This window comes from Peromyscus leucopus, chromosome 10 (assembly GCF_004664715.2).
Source record: "Peromyscus leucopus breed LL Stock chromosome 10, UCI_PerLeu_2.1, whole genome shotgun sequence".
In the NCBI taxonomy this organism is placed as follows: domain Eukaryota; kingdom Metazoa; phylum Chordata; class Mammalia; order Rodentia; family Cricetidae; genus Peromyscus; species Peromyscus leucopus.
In genome coordinates this window covers 39,860,029-39,877,191 of record NC_051071.1, presented here as the reverse complement: position 1 = coordinate 39,877,191, position 17,163 = coordinate 39,860,029, and the positions used below count along the sequence as shown (strand labels likewise).

At 42.8% G+C, this 17,163-nt stretch overlaps 1 protein-coding gene across 1 annotated transcript in view; it reads left to right on the top strand.

Annotated features, from left to right (window-relative positions):
* Positions 1-17,163, top strand: part of Ppargc1a (PPARG coactivator 1 alpha) — a 644,210-nt gene that overhangs the window by 317,826 nt on the left and 309,221 nt on the right. The window lies entirely within an intron of this gene.

Here is a 17,163-nt window from a genome sequence, read left to right as displayed (position 1 = left end):
TGGTTAGTCATGACCTAGGAAGTCCCTCAGCTTTCTAATCTAAGGCTCTTTCCCCTTACCTGTGAAGAAGTAGAAGAAAATTGTGGCTACTTCAGTAGGTCATTCTGAGGATTAAAGAACCACCTTTATTTCAGATCTAGGCAGTCAAAGCAGTCTGAGAACTGTATTTCTCAGCTCACCTTGCTTTTTTGAGATTTCAGTGTTATCGAGGCAAGGGAAGGTCTATACTGATTTACTTATTCAAGGAGACTTGAGAGGCCCTGCTCACGAGGTGGGAGGGTCACATGCTAACTACAGGGGCCACTCCTTGCAGCCTTCCTTGAAGAAACCAAGGACCCAGTGGTCTCCTATTACTAAAAGCAGTGTTTAATATCCTCATCATGTGAGGTCTCTAGTGTCTGGCTCAGATTTTTTTGTGGGGATCTTCAAGAGTTTGGGTAACTTTTCAGCAACTTTGTAGATTTGATGCCATTAATTGGAAATCATCAGCTTTCCTGAACAGATAATTACCAACATAAATGATAAGATGCAGAGAAGGAAAAAGAAGGGTAGGGGTAGAAGGGATAGAAATTTCCATCAAAGCCTTGGTTGACACATGAACTATGAACCAATGGCTGAGGGGTCCCCAACTGGATCAGGCCCTCTGAATAGGTGAGACAGTTGATTGGCTTGATCTGTTTGGGAGGCATCCAGGCAGTGGTACCAGGTCCTGTGCTCAGTACATGACTTGGCTGTTTGAAACCTGGGGCTTATGCAGGGACAGTTGGCTCAGCCTGGGAGGAGGGGACTGGACCTGCCTGGACTGAGTCTACCAGGTTGATCTCAGTCCTCGGGGGAGGCTTTGCCCTGGAGGAGAGGAGAATGGGGGGGTGGACTGGGAGAAAGGGGAGGGGGAGAACAAGGGAATCCGTGGCTGATATGTAGAATTAAATTATATTGTAAAATAAAATAAAATTAAATAATAATAATAAAAAAAAAACAGGTTGCTTGCCTTGCAGAATTGCCTTTCCAGAAGAGGGGATCTCAGGTTGATGTCTTCAGGAACAGTGGTGGGTGCTTTGGGGTATATAAGCACTCTTCAGGAAGACTCAGAGGCCTGGGGTCCATAGCTCCAGATTACATCACGAGAAAGTTAGTGGGTACTTGCGTGAAGATCACTCTTGAGACGCTGGTGGAAGGAAACCTCAGTGAACTCACAGTAGCAACATCAAATTTATAGGCATTTTGTTGGTGCTCTTATGGAGGAAGAGCCTGGCAAGCTTCTCAAGGGCCAAGAATGATAACAATAAGTAGGAGTTAATTATGTGGTCCCCATCCTGGCTAATTTAAGATGTGTGAAATACCATTGTGTTGGACACTATATAACAGAGGATCATTATTCTGCAGGCAGCTTGCTGGTCATAAAACACATTCACAGGACTTCTCAGTTTTACCCCAAGCTTCAGGTACTCTCACATAGGATCTTCTTTGATGTCTAGCTCCTTCCCATGATTGCAGGGTCTTTCTGGGCTCCTGCTTATTTGGATTCCTTCTATTCAAGGAGGGCATATGAAATATTTGCTCCAAGGAATCGCAAAACCTCAGGGACATTTTCTGGAATTCTTGTGCTCTCGTGTGTTTACCATAAATCTGAGACAGTGATATGATCAGCAAGCTTATTTATGTCTGAATACAAAAAAAGGCAAGTAAAATTCCAACCCAGCAGTCTCTCTTTCAAGCCTCTCCCATCAGACATTGAATATGAGCCTGACAACCCTGCTGGACAGTCTGTCCTGCGATTAGATATTGATTAGTCATTTGGTTTGCAGTAAATTGTTCTTTGTGCTAACATTTACATATCCTCTTTTCAAAAGGCGCTTCTACCTTCAGCTCTCTTGCCAATGTCATTTGAAGTCCGTATCTGTCCAGCAACCCCAGGTTCTCTCCGATGCCCCTCCCAACCTCCAACCCCCACCCCCTGCTGTCTGGAGAACAAGTCACTTTCAGCTTGGACATGCAGTAGTTCAGAGTTGCCAGGCTGCTCTGGAATGACACCGGGATTGTGGGTCATGCCATAGACTGTCAACATAAAGTGTCTGCTGGCATCAATGGGATGACTCTTCAGGAAGTGATAACTTTTAAAATGTATGATGAGTGCCACTGAAGGAAGACAGATGGGTTGATTTGTGTTATTCCTAAAATAACCGGCAAGTAGGTGTTTATCTCATTTTGCAACAGGACAAAATTGCTTTTTGGAGTGATTCATTTGTGAGCCCAGCTAAGCTGTACTATTAATTTACTTTACTTCTGACTAGTGTGTTTGCCTCAGTATTTATTGTGTTTCCCATCAGCATTGTCAAACCATGATGCAGCTATGACACCTCGATATTTGCATTTAGATTATGGGGGTTACAGGTTCGCATGGAGAGAGAGAGAGAGAGAGAGAGAGAGAGAGAGAGAGAGAGAGAGAGAGAGAGCATCCAGTTAGACTTTGGGTTTTAAAGGGTATCCATAGTCATTTCTGACATTTTCCCTTGGGTTCTGCATGTGCAGTTTAATGGTTATTTTAACTCCCTGGCATGTTCTCCTGCCTCTAATCTCTCCCCATCCATCCTATCAATCCTTTTACAATACTGTGTTCCAGTGAACTTTTTAACATGCAAATTTGATTCTGGTGGAGCTTTTTTTTTTTTTTCTTTTTAAGCAAACTTAGATTTCTACACATATCAGGCTTCCCAAAGGCATGAAGCTTTTAAGTGTGGCTGTACCTATGGAGACGTGGAGAAAACACTCCAACTGCTTCCTACAGAGCAATGCTGTTCTGGCCAAAGAAAAGATAACTCACCTACTCAAGAGAAGGCAGAAAGAGATCCAGGTTAAAGCAGGACTTGGAAGTATTTCCCAGGCCAAACAAGTTGCATCGAATACATTCTTGACTTGGACCCATTGGTAACATTACGTATACTTCTCCATTGCATCTCAAGAGAATGCCCCAACTCTTTATTATGGACTATACAATTCTTCATATTGAGGCTTCATTTCTGTGCATATTTTCTACCATGGTCCATTCCATTCTCACCGTTCTATCATGCTATTTACCCTGAATCAATTGCCACAAAAATCTTATTTAATATAAAGAGTGGCTTCCAAAAAGTCAAACATGGAGAGCAAGGTGGAAGAGAGGGGATATAAACTGTGGTGCATAAGATGACTGGAGAGACCCTTGATGAAGGGTCCCTTTCTCAGGTTTCATAGGTTTTGGTGTAATAGCTAGGGGCATCTAGTCACACTTGAAGTTTGGTAGCATCAGATAGTACAGGTCCTCTCTGGGTACTTGTTGAGAGGAATCTCTTTGGTTGACTGCAAATTTCAGAATGAGTATAACAATTCCAGCAATCTCCAGATAGTTAGCATCTGTTTCATTTGGCCTACTCCAGAGCAATCAGAATGGGAGAATATGTGTTGTATGGGCACCTACCCACCAGCCTCTCTGTCTTCTGTGTGCACTAATGTTGTATGTGTGTACACAAACACAACCATGCATGCACCTGCACACACACACACACACACACACACACACACACACACACGAGCACACACATTGCAAACATACACATACGAGCACACACATTGCAAACATACACACACATGAGCACACACATTGCAAACTCTCTCTCTCTCTCTCTCTCTCTCTCTCTCTCTCTCTCTCTCTCTCTCTCTCTCTTTCTCACCAAAGAACATTAGCCCTTTCCATTTGAAGATTAGGACTGGACAGAGGCCTGGATTAGATTCTTTGCTATATCTGAATTCACATTATTTCATGACATATTATCCCGAGTTCTTCTTATACTGGTTTCTCAAATTCCAGCTGAGTAATATTTAGCTCTAACTTTTGGAAGGGCTGTTCTTTCTGGTGGCTTCCCTCTGGTTAATTCGCTTAATCTGTTAGGATTGGCTCTTTCCCATTTAACTACCTTCTTGAAGTCTTGTCTAATATCCCAGTGAGAATCAGATATTTTTCTCCTCAGAATTCTTGATGCATCTTAACAGCATAACACACCTTTTAAAATTGGTGCATTGCTGTTTTAGGTCACAGCCTAGTTCCAAGTTGCTTAGGTACAGAAACTATGTTCTTAACTGTTTTCTTTCCTGGGATCTTGTGGTATCAAGTAGGTGCTCCTGACACATTTATTGAATGATTGGAAGAATTAAGATCCAGTGTAGCAGGGTGTAAATAGACGTTGAAAACAGCAGTAAGCAAGGACTCATGCTATATCCTCTCTCCTTCTTAATAAACTTATTTTTTATTATATAGGGCTACAGGAAGCTATTTTCCTGCAAGTACATAAAGCACTTGGAGTACATTACCCTCTGTCCCCTGACTCTGCCCTTCTCTCTCTCTTTCCTCTTCTTGTCAGCAGACTATTTAGCCACCAACATGCCCCGATAACATTTACCTCTAACACCTAGTGCCTAAAACTGAGAGAAAACACATGGTGTTTGTCTTGCTGAGACTCGATGTGGTTATCTCCAGTTCTTTCTCCTCCTTTGTTGTGTCTGGACACAAATTCAGAAACATACTTATAAAAGAATCTTCCCGTTAAATATGAAAAATGCCCTGTAACATTTTCAGTGCAACCCCTAGAAGTGAGAATAAAGACTATATGGCTTCCGAGTTCAGAAGGGGAGAGACGATCGCTAAAATATAGTGCAGGATAGTGACTGCAGCAAAGCTTCCCAGATAACGAAACTGAACTTTAAATGGGTCGATGCATACGAGTGTGGCTATCTGTTTCTCTCTGGCTGTCTCAGGCTGTGTGCAGACTAAGAAGCTACAGTGCCTTAGATTACCTTCCTCCCCACCCATCCCATCAATGACATTATTCCAACCCTTTGGTTTTTCTCCAAACTTCCTGGCCCAGAACAAAGTGCTCTACGAGGGCGGCCTTTCTTGTTGCTTCCTGGCTTGGCTTGAAGTCAGGCGGAACAGAAGAAACCTCACAAATAGGTCTGCTCTTGCCAGACTGCCAGCCAAATTGCGAGGACCTGCTATGCGGGTTGAAACTCAAGTTCTAAGCACACTGCCCCGGGGAGCCCGAACTTGGAGCCATCTTGCCGGTCTCCCCAAGTCCTGCCACCCATCCTTCTTCTTTTCTCCGGTGACTGTTGCGTCCGCATTGAGTCAGTATCAGTTACACGCTCTTCCCAGGCTCCCTGAATCCATGTCTTGCTAAAACAAAGTTCTCAGGAACAAAGGGAACTGGAGTTCAGGGTTAAGATGCTAAAATGAGATTGTTCTCCCTGGCAGTAAATTGGTATGCCGCTCTCACCGCTGCCGCGGATAAAATTAACCATGCGTTGCAGTCATTGCAATAGGTGGTGGCGTCAAAGCTTATTTGTAATGAAAATATGATGTTTCAGACCTAAACTCAGGAGTATAATGGATGTAGGACCATATGTTCCCCTCCCACGCAGGGCTGTGGAGGAGAGATGCTATTTAAAATATATAGCCGTGGATGAGGCTGTGGTGTACTTCTCTCACTTGTCATTCTGGGCCGTTCAGGAAGAGCAGAGGGCAGAGGTGAGTGGCCTGGCATGGTGGCTGTTAGGCTTGGACTGGTGCGATCAGCTTCTCTCATTCAGTGGCACTTGTTCAGTCCTCAGTGGTTCTCCTGAACGCCTCCGTTTCCCCCAGAGTCGTGTCCTGACAAGGCTATTCTGAGACCCTTGATCCCGCCACAGGCTCCTGAGGGCAGGGTTGGCTGCTATTCTAACTATTGGAGAAACGGGGCCCTTGTTTATCTTGATAGGATTTTCTTGGTCACAGCCAGCTCTCTGCAGGGCTTGACCACTGTCCTGTAACTGGGAACCCTGGCACTTCAGAGGCACTGGGGGTCCCTAGCAGCACGACACTGAATTCTGTAGTCTCCTGGCCGGGAACTTAGCCCACTGCTTTTTGGGAATAAGGCAGAGGTCCAGTCATGGACCAGAATGGTGGCCGGTGTGCTCAGTTACTTCACCTGTGTTGTGAGAGAGAGGAGCACAGAAGAGACCCATGGCCTGGTCCGAACCTGGCCTCGCTAAAGTTCACTCAGGCAACTGTAGCAGAGTGCCACAGACTGGGAAACGCAGGAACATTAAAAATGTATTTCTTACCTTCTGAGATGGAGAAGCCCAAAGCAGAGTCAGTGCTGAGGTTTCTAGTTTGTAGAGGGTGCCTTCCTGCTGTGTTCTTTCCGTTGTCAGAGGGGGGAGCCATCTCTCCCTGGCCTCTTTAATTGGAAAGGAATTCCATTCATGGGGACTCTATAGGTGACGTACTTCCTGAAGACCTAACTTCCTATGATGCTTAATGTTGATACTGACAACTTCACAGCAGCTAGAATGAGGGATTTTTCTAGATTAGATTAATGGAAGGGGAAGAAGCATCCTCACTGTGGACAGCACCGTCCCATGGGCCATGGAACGAGATGGAATAAAAAAATAGGAAGTGAGCCGAACAGCATCCCGCATCTCTCTCCACTTCCTGACTGTGGATGCTGCGTGGCCGGCCGCCTCTCTCCCACCATCATGCCTTCACCATTGTGATGGACGGACTATAACCTCAACCTGTGAGACAAAGTAAACTCCCCTTTCCTGAAGTTGCTCCTGTCAGAAGGTTTTTTTCTTTCCTCATAGAAATGAGAAAAGTAATGGATATACTTCCTAGGATGTACTTAAAGCCCTGTGAGTTAGGATTTCAGCATATACATATTTGATGGGCTACATTCAGGCCCTAGCAGCCATTTAGTAGCTGGGAGACCAATCACAAGCTCTGTATTTTTCCAAAGTCTTGATGTTCTCATGTGTAAAGAGGGGGCAACACTCACGTCTAAAGTCTTTAGAGGGAGAAGTGAGACCTTGTTCATAAAGGAAAGAGCGAGCAGTGTTCAGGAAACACTGGTTGGGAACACAGAGCTGTTGCCTCTGTTGGGGAGGGGCAGTCTATGGAGTAAGGTTTGTCCACTGTGTCCGAGTCAGTCCCACCACATTCCTCCTGGACAGCTTGGATGGGGAGAAACTAGTTGGACGGTTTGGGGTCTGTTTCCTCAGTTTTCCAGCTGACTGAGCCCAGGACATTCAGCTTCCTCACAATGCATTTAGAACATTCACAGAGTTATTCACAGATTACACATGACACATGTAAGGGTCCTGGGACATTATAGGCTTCTACCTTTTTATTTATTTTTGCCTATGAGAATTTTTGTTTGCTTACTGGCTTCAGCTTCGTGGCTCTGGTTCTTCTATTGCTCACAGGCCTATTAGAGCATCGTTTGTTACACGGGTATTTGGTTCCTACAGCATGTGTTTTAAACAGGGTTGAAGAATGAAGAAATGTATTTAAGATGGACAAATGGGGTGTATCTAAGAGTCTGAGAATAAGAGATGGGTTTGGGTTGGGCTTAGGGGGTAGAGGTTGATCCCTGCCTTCAGACACATGTGAAATCAAAGAATGCATTCTTTTTTTTTCTTTACTGCCTCTCTCTATTAGAGCATGGAACTTATTATCCAAACTAAAAGCCTCCAGTAAGTTGATATACATGTGTGTGTGCACATATATGTATATATCTAGATGTCAGTTGTATATTGCATGTCACAATTTTTGTGGAAAACGTGTATTCTATATTATTGTGAGGTTGGGCAAGTCTCCATCTTTTCTTTGGTTCCTTAAAATGGTTCAGTGCCGTGCAGTGAGGAAGTGTCCCTTTCAGGTCTCTGGCTGTCTGACCTCTGGGCAGCTCTACCCCTCTGATGTCACAGAGAAGCCCTTTGTCTCTTGCACCTTTGGTATTTACAGCTGAGCAGTGGGAAGGGAAGGGCAGCCCCTACCTTCCTTCTCCCGGGTCTTGGGAAACAGTTCTGGCTGTGGAGCAGGCTCCAAGTGCTGCTGGGGAGATGGAGAAGAGCAGAGCTGGAGGGCTGTCGCCTTCCCAATTTACCTTGTCCATGGAGAGGCTTTGTTAAGCCAAGGCAAGGGCAGCACGCAGGGAAAGAGGGGAAGTGTTCCTGCCTCATCCCCTTCGGTTTGATCAAAGTCTTCTGGAGAGGTTTCGCTGCCTCTGCACAGGAAAGCAGGCTTGGCATCTTGTTTTATGTTGAGACAATGCAGAGCAGAACACCTCTCCAATGACTGCCCGATAAAGGAATAAATTGACTGTACAAGGTGATGCGTTTGATAGGTCATTCTTGCCGATGCACTAGAAACACCTTCTATTAAGAACAAAATGAGGACAAATTTGTTATGCACCTTCTGTTATTTTTAGATTGCATTGACATTTTTCCCCCTCCAGGTTGGAGCCTATTATTCTGAACTTCCTAACAAAATAGAGTGACTTAGAAAATGTTTCATTGTGTTGACCTCTACTTAATTTTCTATGCAAGTGGAAAAAACGATTACAGGAGGCCAATCAACACTTTAAATATCCCATGTGTATATGTTATGCTTATAAATAGATGTGGATATAGAGTTTGAGTGTATTTTTACCAGCCTGTGTAAGGGTAAAGGGCTTATTAAATATATATGTCTATATTTATCTGTTTCAAAGAATAGGGGAAAATGGTTCATTTAAGGACCATTGTGGTTCGAGAGATCACGTGGCTGCTCAAATGTTAAAATGGGATAGTGTTCTAAAAATAATAATATTCCGCTGTGGCTTGCTTTTGGTGAGAGCTGTGCTTAGGGCAACGAGAGAGCGATGCGATTCTTCTGCCGGTACTCTTTAGCAGAGGGCACTGATGGAGAGTTGAGCTGAAATCCCCACAAGGAGACCCAGGCAGGGGAACAAGCACCTTTGAACGTTTGGAGAATCTGTCTTTGAATTTCCTTCTAATGTTCAAACTGTGGGAGTGTGGGTTCCACAGCTGTTTGTTGCAGCTTCTCCTTGGCCTGTAAATAGCAGTAAGGTGCTCGGTTTTGAAATGCCTGCGCAGCCCATTGACTGTGTGCATTATGCCTGGGATGCTAATGGTTTATGTGGCCTGTAGGTGACAGGAAGATTTCTGCAGGCAGGGCTTTGTTGTAAATCCAGTCTGCTGCTGCCTCTTCCGGATCAGAGGCTCAGAGGTGCTTTCCAAGTAGTGATCTCCGGCTTTTTGAGTTACAGTTAAGAGAAGGAAGATGAATGACAGGCCAGCCTCCCACAGCTGGTGTTCCCAGTCCTCAGAACTCCAGAGGCTGCACAGAGTCTCTGCTGGGGCGATCTGGGAAGGAGAATAGCGGCCTAACTTGTGTAACAAAGTGGAGACTTTAGCCTAGATCCTGTGAGATGCACTTAGAACTTTGAGGGGAATATTCTAGTACCAAAGAGGCCATAATGTAAATTCACCCATGTCCATAGATCTTCCTTAGTAATACTATTGATTATTAAGAGAGATGTGCACTGTATCTTGTCCCTACCAAGGGCCTTTTTGTTCCACAATGTCCTTGTGTCCGTCTTCTGGCCTTATCAATATCTCCCAAGAGGTAGATATTTCTGGAAGAGGCAGTGCTCACTTCTGAAGAACCACTGAGCTTTTGTTAGTGCTGTGGCATGCCAGGAGCCACTGAAAGCTAACAGGAAGGAGATATTTTCTACCCATTAGGCTCATAAGCCATAGAGACAAGAAGACTGCAAAGCTCATATATATGTTGAAGCTGTTTTCCAATTGACCCTTTAGAGTGAGTGTAAAAGGCAGCACAGGGATTTTCCTTTGTTGCTCTCTACCATCTCCTCTTCTTCGTTTTATTAATTGGATGTTTTGAGAGTGTCTCATGTAGCCCATGCTGGCCTAGAACTAAATCGCTATGCTGCTGAAGATGACCTTGAACTCCTAATGCTTCTGCCTCCACCTCCCAAGTGTTCTATAGGGGTCTGTCACCATATCTGTCCTGTTTCTCTTCTTGTGTTGGACTCAACAACCTGGGGAGACTTTGTTGATAAGCAGTAGTACCAGGGTATAGCTGGGGTGTCCTTGTTGGTACATTTCTTGATTTCCTTATTAAATGGTCAAGCCCACTGTGCCAGGTTGTCACAGCTATTCACTGTTATTAGCTCCAATCGATCCAGCAGGGAACAGGCACAGAAAGAGCTCAGGACCCAGAAGCTAGTAAAGGTGTTGGTGGGATTTGAATGTAGGCCATTGGATCTTGGAAAAGTACAAATCCTTCTGTTTATGGGAAAATGGTTACATTCACATTCCAAAAGCCTCTAGGGTTGCCCTTGCTCAGTACAAACATAATAATCCTTTCCGAGGCACGGGAAACTTTTATTCCTGTGGTTATTTACCAACTTTGCTGGGTAGGCACAACCACTGATTTTTTTTTTTTAACTTTGGGAAGACCACATGAGAAACCAGTTGGGGAATGCAGTCCAGTCTTCCCCGGCACCCCCACTACCAGAGATCTGTACCGAAGGACACCGAAGAAGACTCTTTTAACCTACAAGCTGGCTATGGTATAGGGAGCGATAGGATTAGGACTTCGAAGGCATGACTTGAGGATTTTCCAGTCTTCTCATACAATCCCATCTAGACTTTGATCTCATCCCCAGTAAAAGAAGAGCCCCGAGACTTATTCTGCCCATTTACCAGAGCCCCCTGTCTCCCTCCTCGAATGGCTGTTCCCTCCAAGTCATTATGAGTGACATTCTTTCTATCCCTCCTACCAGGCTGGCTTCTCAGGTCATTGCACTGGCTGTCTGACATTCTTTGAGTTCCTAGGTCAGTATCCACATTCTGTAACAGCCTCCAAAACGTGTTGTGTTATGTTCTTCGTAGCATTTATTTCTTTTTGAAGCAATCTTCGTGTTTGCCTAGTTCTTGAAAATCTGCAATACCAAACACACCGAGTACCAGATCTTGAAAGTGGAACCATGACTAGTTAATGACATAATCCTGTTGCAGACCCAGGCCCGCAGCAGACAAGACATTGGATAAGCACCTGTTGAAACAGTGAATACTGCAATACACAGTTGAGTAATCTAGTCGGAGGGCTATCCAAGATCAAGGGATGAAAAACAGACACTGTAAACCATTGTCAATACAGAGCAGAATAGGACAAATACCAAGCAATGCTCAGCCTAGGCCCTTTGGATGCTCTCATGTGCTCCAGCTGAAACCTGCTTGGGTAGCTGACCAGGCCTGCTTTTTCATCTGCCTCTGTCAGATCTGATAACCAGGATGTAAGATAATAGCTAACTCAAAATTAAAAAGCCTCTTCCCCCCATTATCCTCACAGTAGTGCTAGAATCAAGTAAGTAAATTTCTTGGATGTGTGCTTGATTGAAATTGAATACAAATCAATGCCCAGCAAAGCCCGAGGCTCCCTTTAGATCTCAGGCAAAGTCTTATGTCTCTGATCTCATCAGGAGGACAGTGAAGGGAGGCTGTGCTGGGTCAGCCTTTGGAGGAGAAGAAACTGAAAATGAGCCACTAATGATCTCCTGAAACTTTGTCAGCAGTAAGGTGTGACATTGGAAGTACACGGAGGCATCTTAGATGCTCTGCCATGTTGTATTTGAGTTTCCTTGGAATGAAGTGCAGGGTGATTGTTAATGCTCAGAATCTGAAAACTCTCTGGTCCCAGATAAACTTTCAAGATAAGATTGGAATTGAGATGTTTGTTTTCTCACAGGTGGGATGGAATATGTCACAATCCTTAGTTTTGTTGCTGTTGTTGTTACTGTTGTCTTGTTTTTTTTAAGCCAAAAGATTTCCCCAAGCACACGTGATTGTCTCTGCTAGCTACCCTTCGTCCAAAAAATGTTTATTTAAATATTGTACCATCCCCTCATGCACTTTTATTATTTACCGATTTAAAAAAATGACATCATTACTTTTCTTCTGAATTTTTTAAAGCGACAATTGTGCAATTAAATTACTGAATTCATTTATATTTAATTGTGCTTTTCGTTTTAATGTGCTATTGGACGACATTTCTTTCTGGGGCTGTTAGTTTTCCATGCAACACAGAGAATCTGAGGCTATATCAAGGAAATATATTACATGGGCAAGACAAAGTCTCATTAGCGTTATTTATAGCATGCCGAAACCTCATTAGGGGAAGGTATGCTGGATTCAAAAATGCATTACCGGGAACGCTTTATTTTTTTGTGCTGGAGAAATTGCTTTTATTGTGTTTCTTTGTCACAAGTATAGTGGCTACTGGACATTTTGGTTTCTTAAAGTATGAAATAAATTAAGTTAGAAGAAAAGAGTGATTAATCCACCAGGAAGTATTGGCTGCTCATATAAGCAGCATGGTCTACACATGGTTGTAAGGATTTCTATTTACTCATGCACCTTTTTCTCCACCAACCATAATTTATAGCTTGTTTCACCTTGAACAAAAAAGCAATATTTTTCAGGGCAGTAGTTTGCATCTTAAGCAGTAATAATGTGCTTTTAGTGTATTTCAAATTGGAGGTAAGTGAAATTTGAGGTACGGAGTCACAAATTGCCCAATTTAGGAAGGTCCGTCTTTCTAAGTGGCCATGTGTCTAGTCCAGAGTAAATACGCCCGGATGTGTGCTGGGAGACTGAGAATGGAAGAAGTCAGCGGTGAAGGAACGAGTCCCCGTGTTATCCATCTCAAGAGGAGATGTGCTTAGCATGTGTGGTGGCTGCTCCTTGTCTGCTCTGCCTGGTGATGTGCAGCTGGCGGACTTGAGCTATGATAGACAAAACTGTTTTTTCCTTTGCTGCTGGGAGGAAGGCAGGAGTCATTCAGACCTTGTCACTAGTTCCTCTGCCCATTGCCATCTGGCCTGTGGGGGTTGCTTGTCATTTGTCTTTAGGTGAAAGGCGGCATCCCTTAGGTTTAATTTTCGCTATATACTCAGAAAACCCAGCTCACAGTTGTTTGCTTTCTAAGTATATCTGTGATTTATTTATGGGAAATCAGTGGTTTCGGGGTTTATCAGCTCAGCAATGCGATGGAGAATAGAGGCTTTGGGCATCCTTTGTAGCCATTGTTCTTGGGTGTTTCCTATCATGGTGATGGCCTCATGATTTGAAGAGAGCTGCCACAGCTACAAGTATCACATCCACATGCCTTGGATATTGTAAGCAGAAAGGGAAGGGCAAAACACTTGTGGGTTTTAATCTTTTTATTTTTCTTCCATTGGGAGGAGGTCCTGCCTTTAAGTGCCAAAGGCTTCTCCCCCAGTTTTATTGGCCAGCATAGGGTCATTGCAACCCTATCCCTCAAAATAATTATTAACAACATCAGTCAAATCACCAGGATTGGACTACGGTGTGAGAAAGAGTCCTTGCTGCCTAAGATCTCAGGCTCCCTGAAAGGAGGGGCTAGAGAGAAAACAGGGTTCTGCCATTGAACACTCAACATTTTTTGTCACTTTGCTGACCTCAAAGCAATTTCTGAGCAGTTTTTTTGTAAGGTGAACATTTCTACTAGTCACGAGTCACTATGATCTTTCTTTTAGGGCCAAGACAAAATAATATATATATATATATTTGTTTCCTTTCATTAATCCATCAACCCATCTACTGAGTACTTGGAGCATAGCTAAAACTTGTGCACACATTAAATGTTTTGTGGATTAGAAAGATATATTAGACATGGAACTCTGATTTATTTTGGGAATTATATACACACCCGAGCAATCATAACTCAAAATATAAAGTATACATTGAAATTTGAGTTCAAAGGTGAGGGATCAGTGCAGCTTTGTGGAATAAGATGTGAGTTAAGCACTCTTGATCTATCCTAATACCTGTATTTAACACAATAGTCCTTTCTGAAGATTTCTCATTGGAAAAAAAAAAAGCCACGATCCTCTCCAAAGTTATTTTTGACAGCTCTTCAGGACTGTGTTTTGTGACTGCTGGTGACACATCTATGGTGAAGTGGTCTCCGGTTGAGAAAGGAGTGGTGATAGGACAGGAGATGGGCCTCAGTAGTCTTTTGCCTCACTTGATAATGAGTGCATTTGAATTTGTGGATGAATCGGGTGGCTGGTTTTGATGAGATTGCTATTGGAATTATGTCGCAGATGACTCCAAGTGACGCGTCCAGGGCGAGATCACTACAGCAAAAACCAAGAGAAGAAATAGTAATCAGCCACATTACTGGTGACGAATGATCATGACATTGATGGCATCTCATTTCTCCTCCCTCTTGGAAGCAGACCGCCCTGTACCTGGCTATGTTTCTACGACAAACTGGCATAAATAACTCTTAGATGTATATCCAGAAACGACCTACCGGCTAACTGATGCTTGATGTCAGAAAGCATTTAGGGCAGAGGGGCAAGCTTCAAGCTTATGGGTCAAATTCAGCATGTGTTCATATCTTATCAAGTGTACTCATGTACTCATGCTTTTAAAATAAAAAAAAACAAACAAAGAGATTTATGGATCTTCTTTATAAAATAAAAGATGCATAAACTCTGGGCCCACAATCCTACAATAATCACTTGGATGTAAGAATCTCCAACCTATTTTATCGGGGGCATCCTCTTTAGTTGGCCGTAACACTACCAGTCCCTATTGTGTACTACTGGTCTACCTGTCTCACTTCTGCTACTTACTTGGTTTGGAGTTTTTTTTTTTTTTTTAGCTCAGATTTAGGCAAAGGACAGCACATACATTTCAAAACTATTCTACTTATCTTTGAAAGTCATCAGAGCAGGGCTAACCACCATCTTCTAAGTGTTTTTGCTTTGTCTGAATGCTTTGTTGAAAGTCAAGTGTAACTTTGTGTTTGTTAATAGTCCTCTTAACAGTGGGTTGCCATTTCAGTCAGTTTTCAATGGAGTAAAGCAATTTGAGCACAGTTAATTTAGTTGTATAAATTAATATTTCTTCAGATTATATGTATAAGATATATGAATTGTATAAGATATACACATACACATATGTGGACACATGGTGTACTGGGAGGTAATTGGAAGGCATTTAAGACTTTCTAGAACTCTCATTAAATGGTCTTAAGTGTTTTGAAAGAGTTAAAAACACCTCCCAGTAATGCAATTAACTTCTTTGGGGCACTGCAAATTACAATCTTGGAAAATTTGGCTGAGTTATTGCTGTTGTTACTATTGCTGTTAAATAGTAGTAATAATGGATTTATGTAGCACCTTGACATCACAGAGCTAAAAACAATTACATTTAAATATCAATTTAATTTAATGTGAAACCATGTTTTGTCTAATCATTGTAGCTAATTGCTATCCTTTAAAGTCAGTTTCTACAACATGTTTATTCACAGCCTGGTAGCAAGTTAGCTGTTTGGAAGTTTCTTGCATAAAGTGCCCTATATTGTGAATTTATGTGTGTCAAAAGCTATCTTTTAAAATGTATTTACTAGCTGGTGTGGATATAATGAATGACCTGCTGAAGATTGGAAATGCCAGAAGAGAGAGGCTGCCTTTGAATTGACTGTGTCTGGAGAATGTCCATGAGGGAAAGATGAAGGCTTCAAATAATGAAGTCAATATATACAACAGTGCAAAAAGAAATTGGCTTGCTTACCCTTTTTGTCAAGTAGGAATCCCTATTAACAATCAATGAGTATTCAATAGATATTCAGTGATCAAACGATATTACAGTAAGTAATGTTTGCAGTCAGCTCCCAGGGCAATAGAAGATATGTGATCTCAGAATAGCAACAAGAAAAGATTAAATACTTCAAATGCTTTCTCCCCTAAGCCTCAAAAAACAAGAAATAATGAAAAAAGCTAAACTCAGTGGGGAATAAAAGCAACATTTACATTGTTTATGTGTCATGACCACCCCCCCTGACTTCAGTCAGAAGGCTTGAACCTGGTGTGGCGGCTCAGGCTGAAGAAACATTGATGGAAGGTCTGGCTACATAGGGAGTATCAGGCTGGAAACAAAGCGAAGAAAAAACAGACAGGAAGGCCTGATTTTCAGGCACAATTCTTCCACTTTTCAAATTGAGTGTCCTTAAAGCAAATTAGCAGAGATTTTGGCGTCCTTGTCAGTTTCCTATCTGTAAATTAAGACAGACCCAATGTATCTCCCAGGGTTGCAATCAGGTGTTATCCGGGTGATCTCCCAGCACTGGGCACACTGGAGATGCCTATTATGCTTGTCATGTGTTAGCGCTCTTTACTTTTACAAGGAAAGCATTTTATGTATGTTGTATGCCAGGAATTTTTTAGATTGGCTAATATTACTGCACTAAGTTCATGAAAATGATCTTACTGTTACTACCTATGGTTTTGTCTGAGAATGCCTGAGTGGCGACTGGTACCCGAGCCTTCTTTTCTATTAACTTATCTTCCTCATGCATTTGTGATTTTTCTTCTTGATAGAGATGGAGCAGAGGCTGTAAGTCCCACAGCACTCAATTCACTGATTTAACCCAACAGAGGTTTAGTATGTGCTATACAAACAGTGTAACAGCCTGGAGCTGATTTCATGTTCAGGGGAAACCTAAAAACCATTAGTTGAGATGTTTCAAAGTGAAGGAAAGCCTACCAGACTCTTGGGTTACAATCTAGTAGGTTTGTTTTTGTCTGTTTGTTTGACCATGTTTGGGTCTTCACCATCTGTGACATATTCATTGGTCTTTCTACTTATACAGTCAAAGTGAGTAGGGGGTAGACCAGATGGTTAGGTGTGACTATTAGCATCCAGGCCAAGAAGCTAAGGCTTCTTGTGGCGCACAGCTAAGTGTGGGGTGGGGTTAGTAAGTGGGCAGGAAGGAAGGACAGTCTGTCATCACCTGTGAAGATGGAGTACTTTGTGAGCAGAATCTGTCACTTCTGCCAGGAGACAGTTTCTGGGGAGACATCCTTCTTTTATACACCTTCTCTTCTTCAGGCTCCCAGGGGTTCCTTCTTATCCTTATCCTTTGTGGGGATGCTGAACTTACCTGTAATATCTGGTAGGGGATCTCTAGCTCTGTGTCCCCACTACTAAGGAGGTAAAAGAAAACCAGGGAATACAAGTTCATATGCCTTACCTCTCCCCCCCTCCCCCGTCCTCTTCTCTAACATCTTTGTGCTTTCTTTTCCCTTACATATTTTCCCCCATATCTGTGTAGAAGCCTAGAAAGGAAAAGATGTATGAGCTGAACCCATACTACTACTCCATGTCTTTCTTCAAGGTTGATTGTTGGAGGATCAATAATTGATCAGAAAGCTCTAAATATGAAGTGCCATATAAATGCTAAATAGA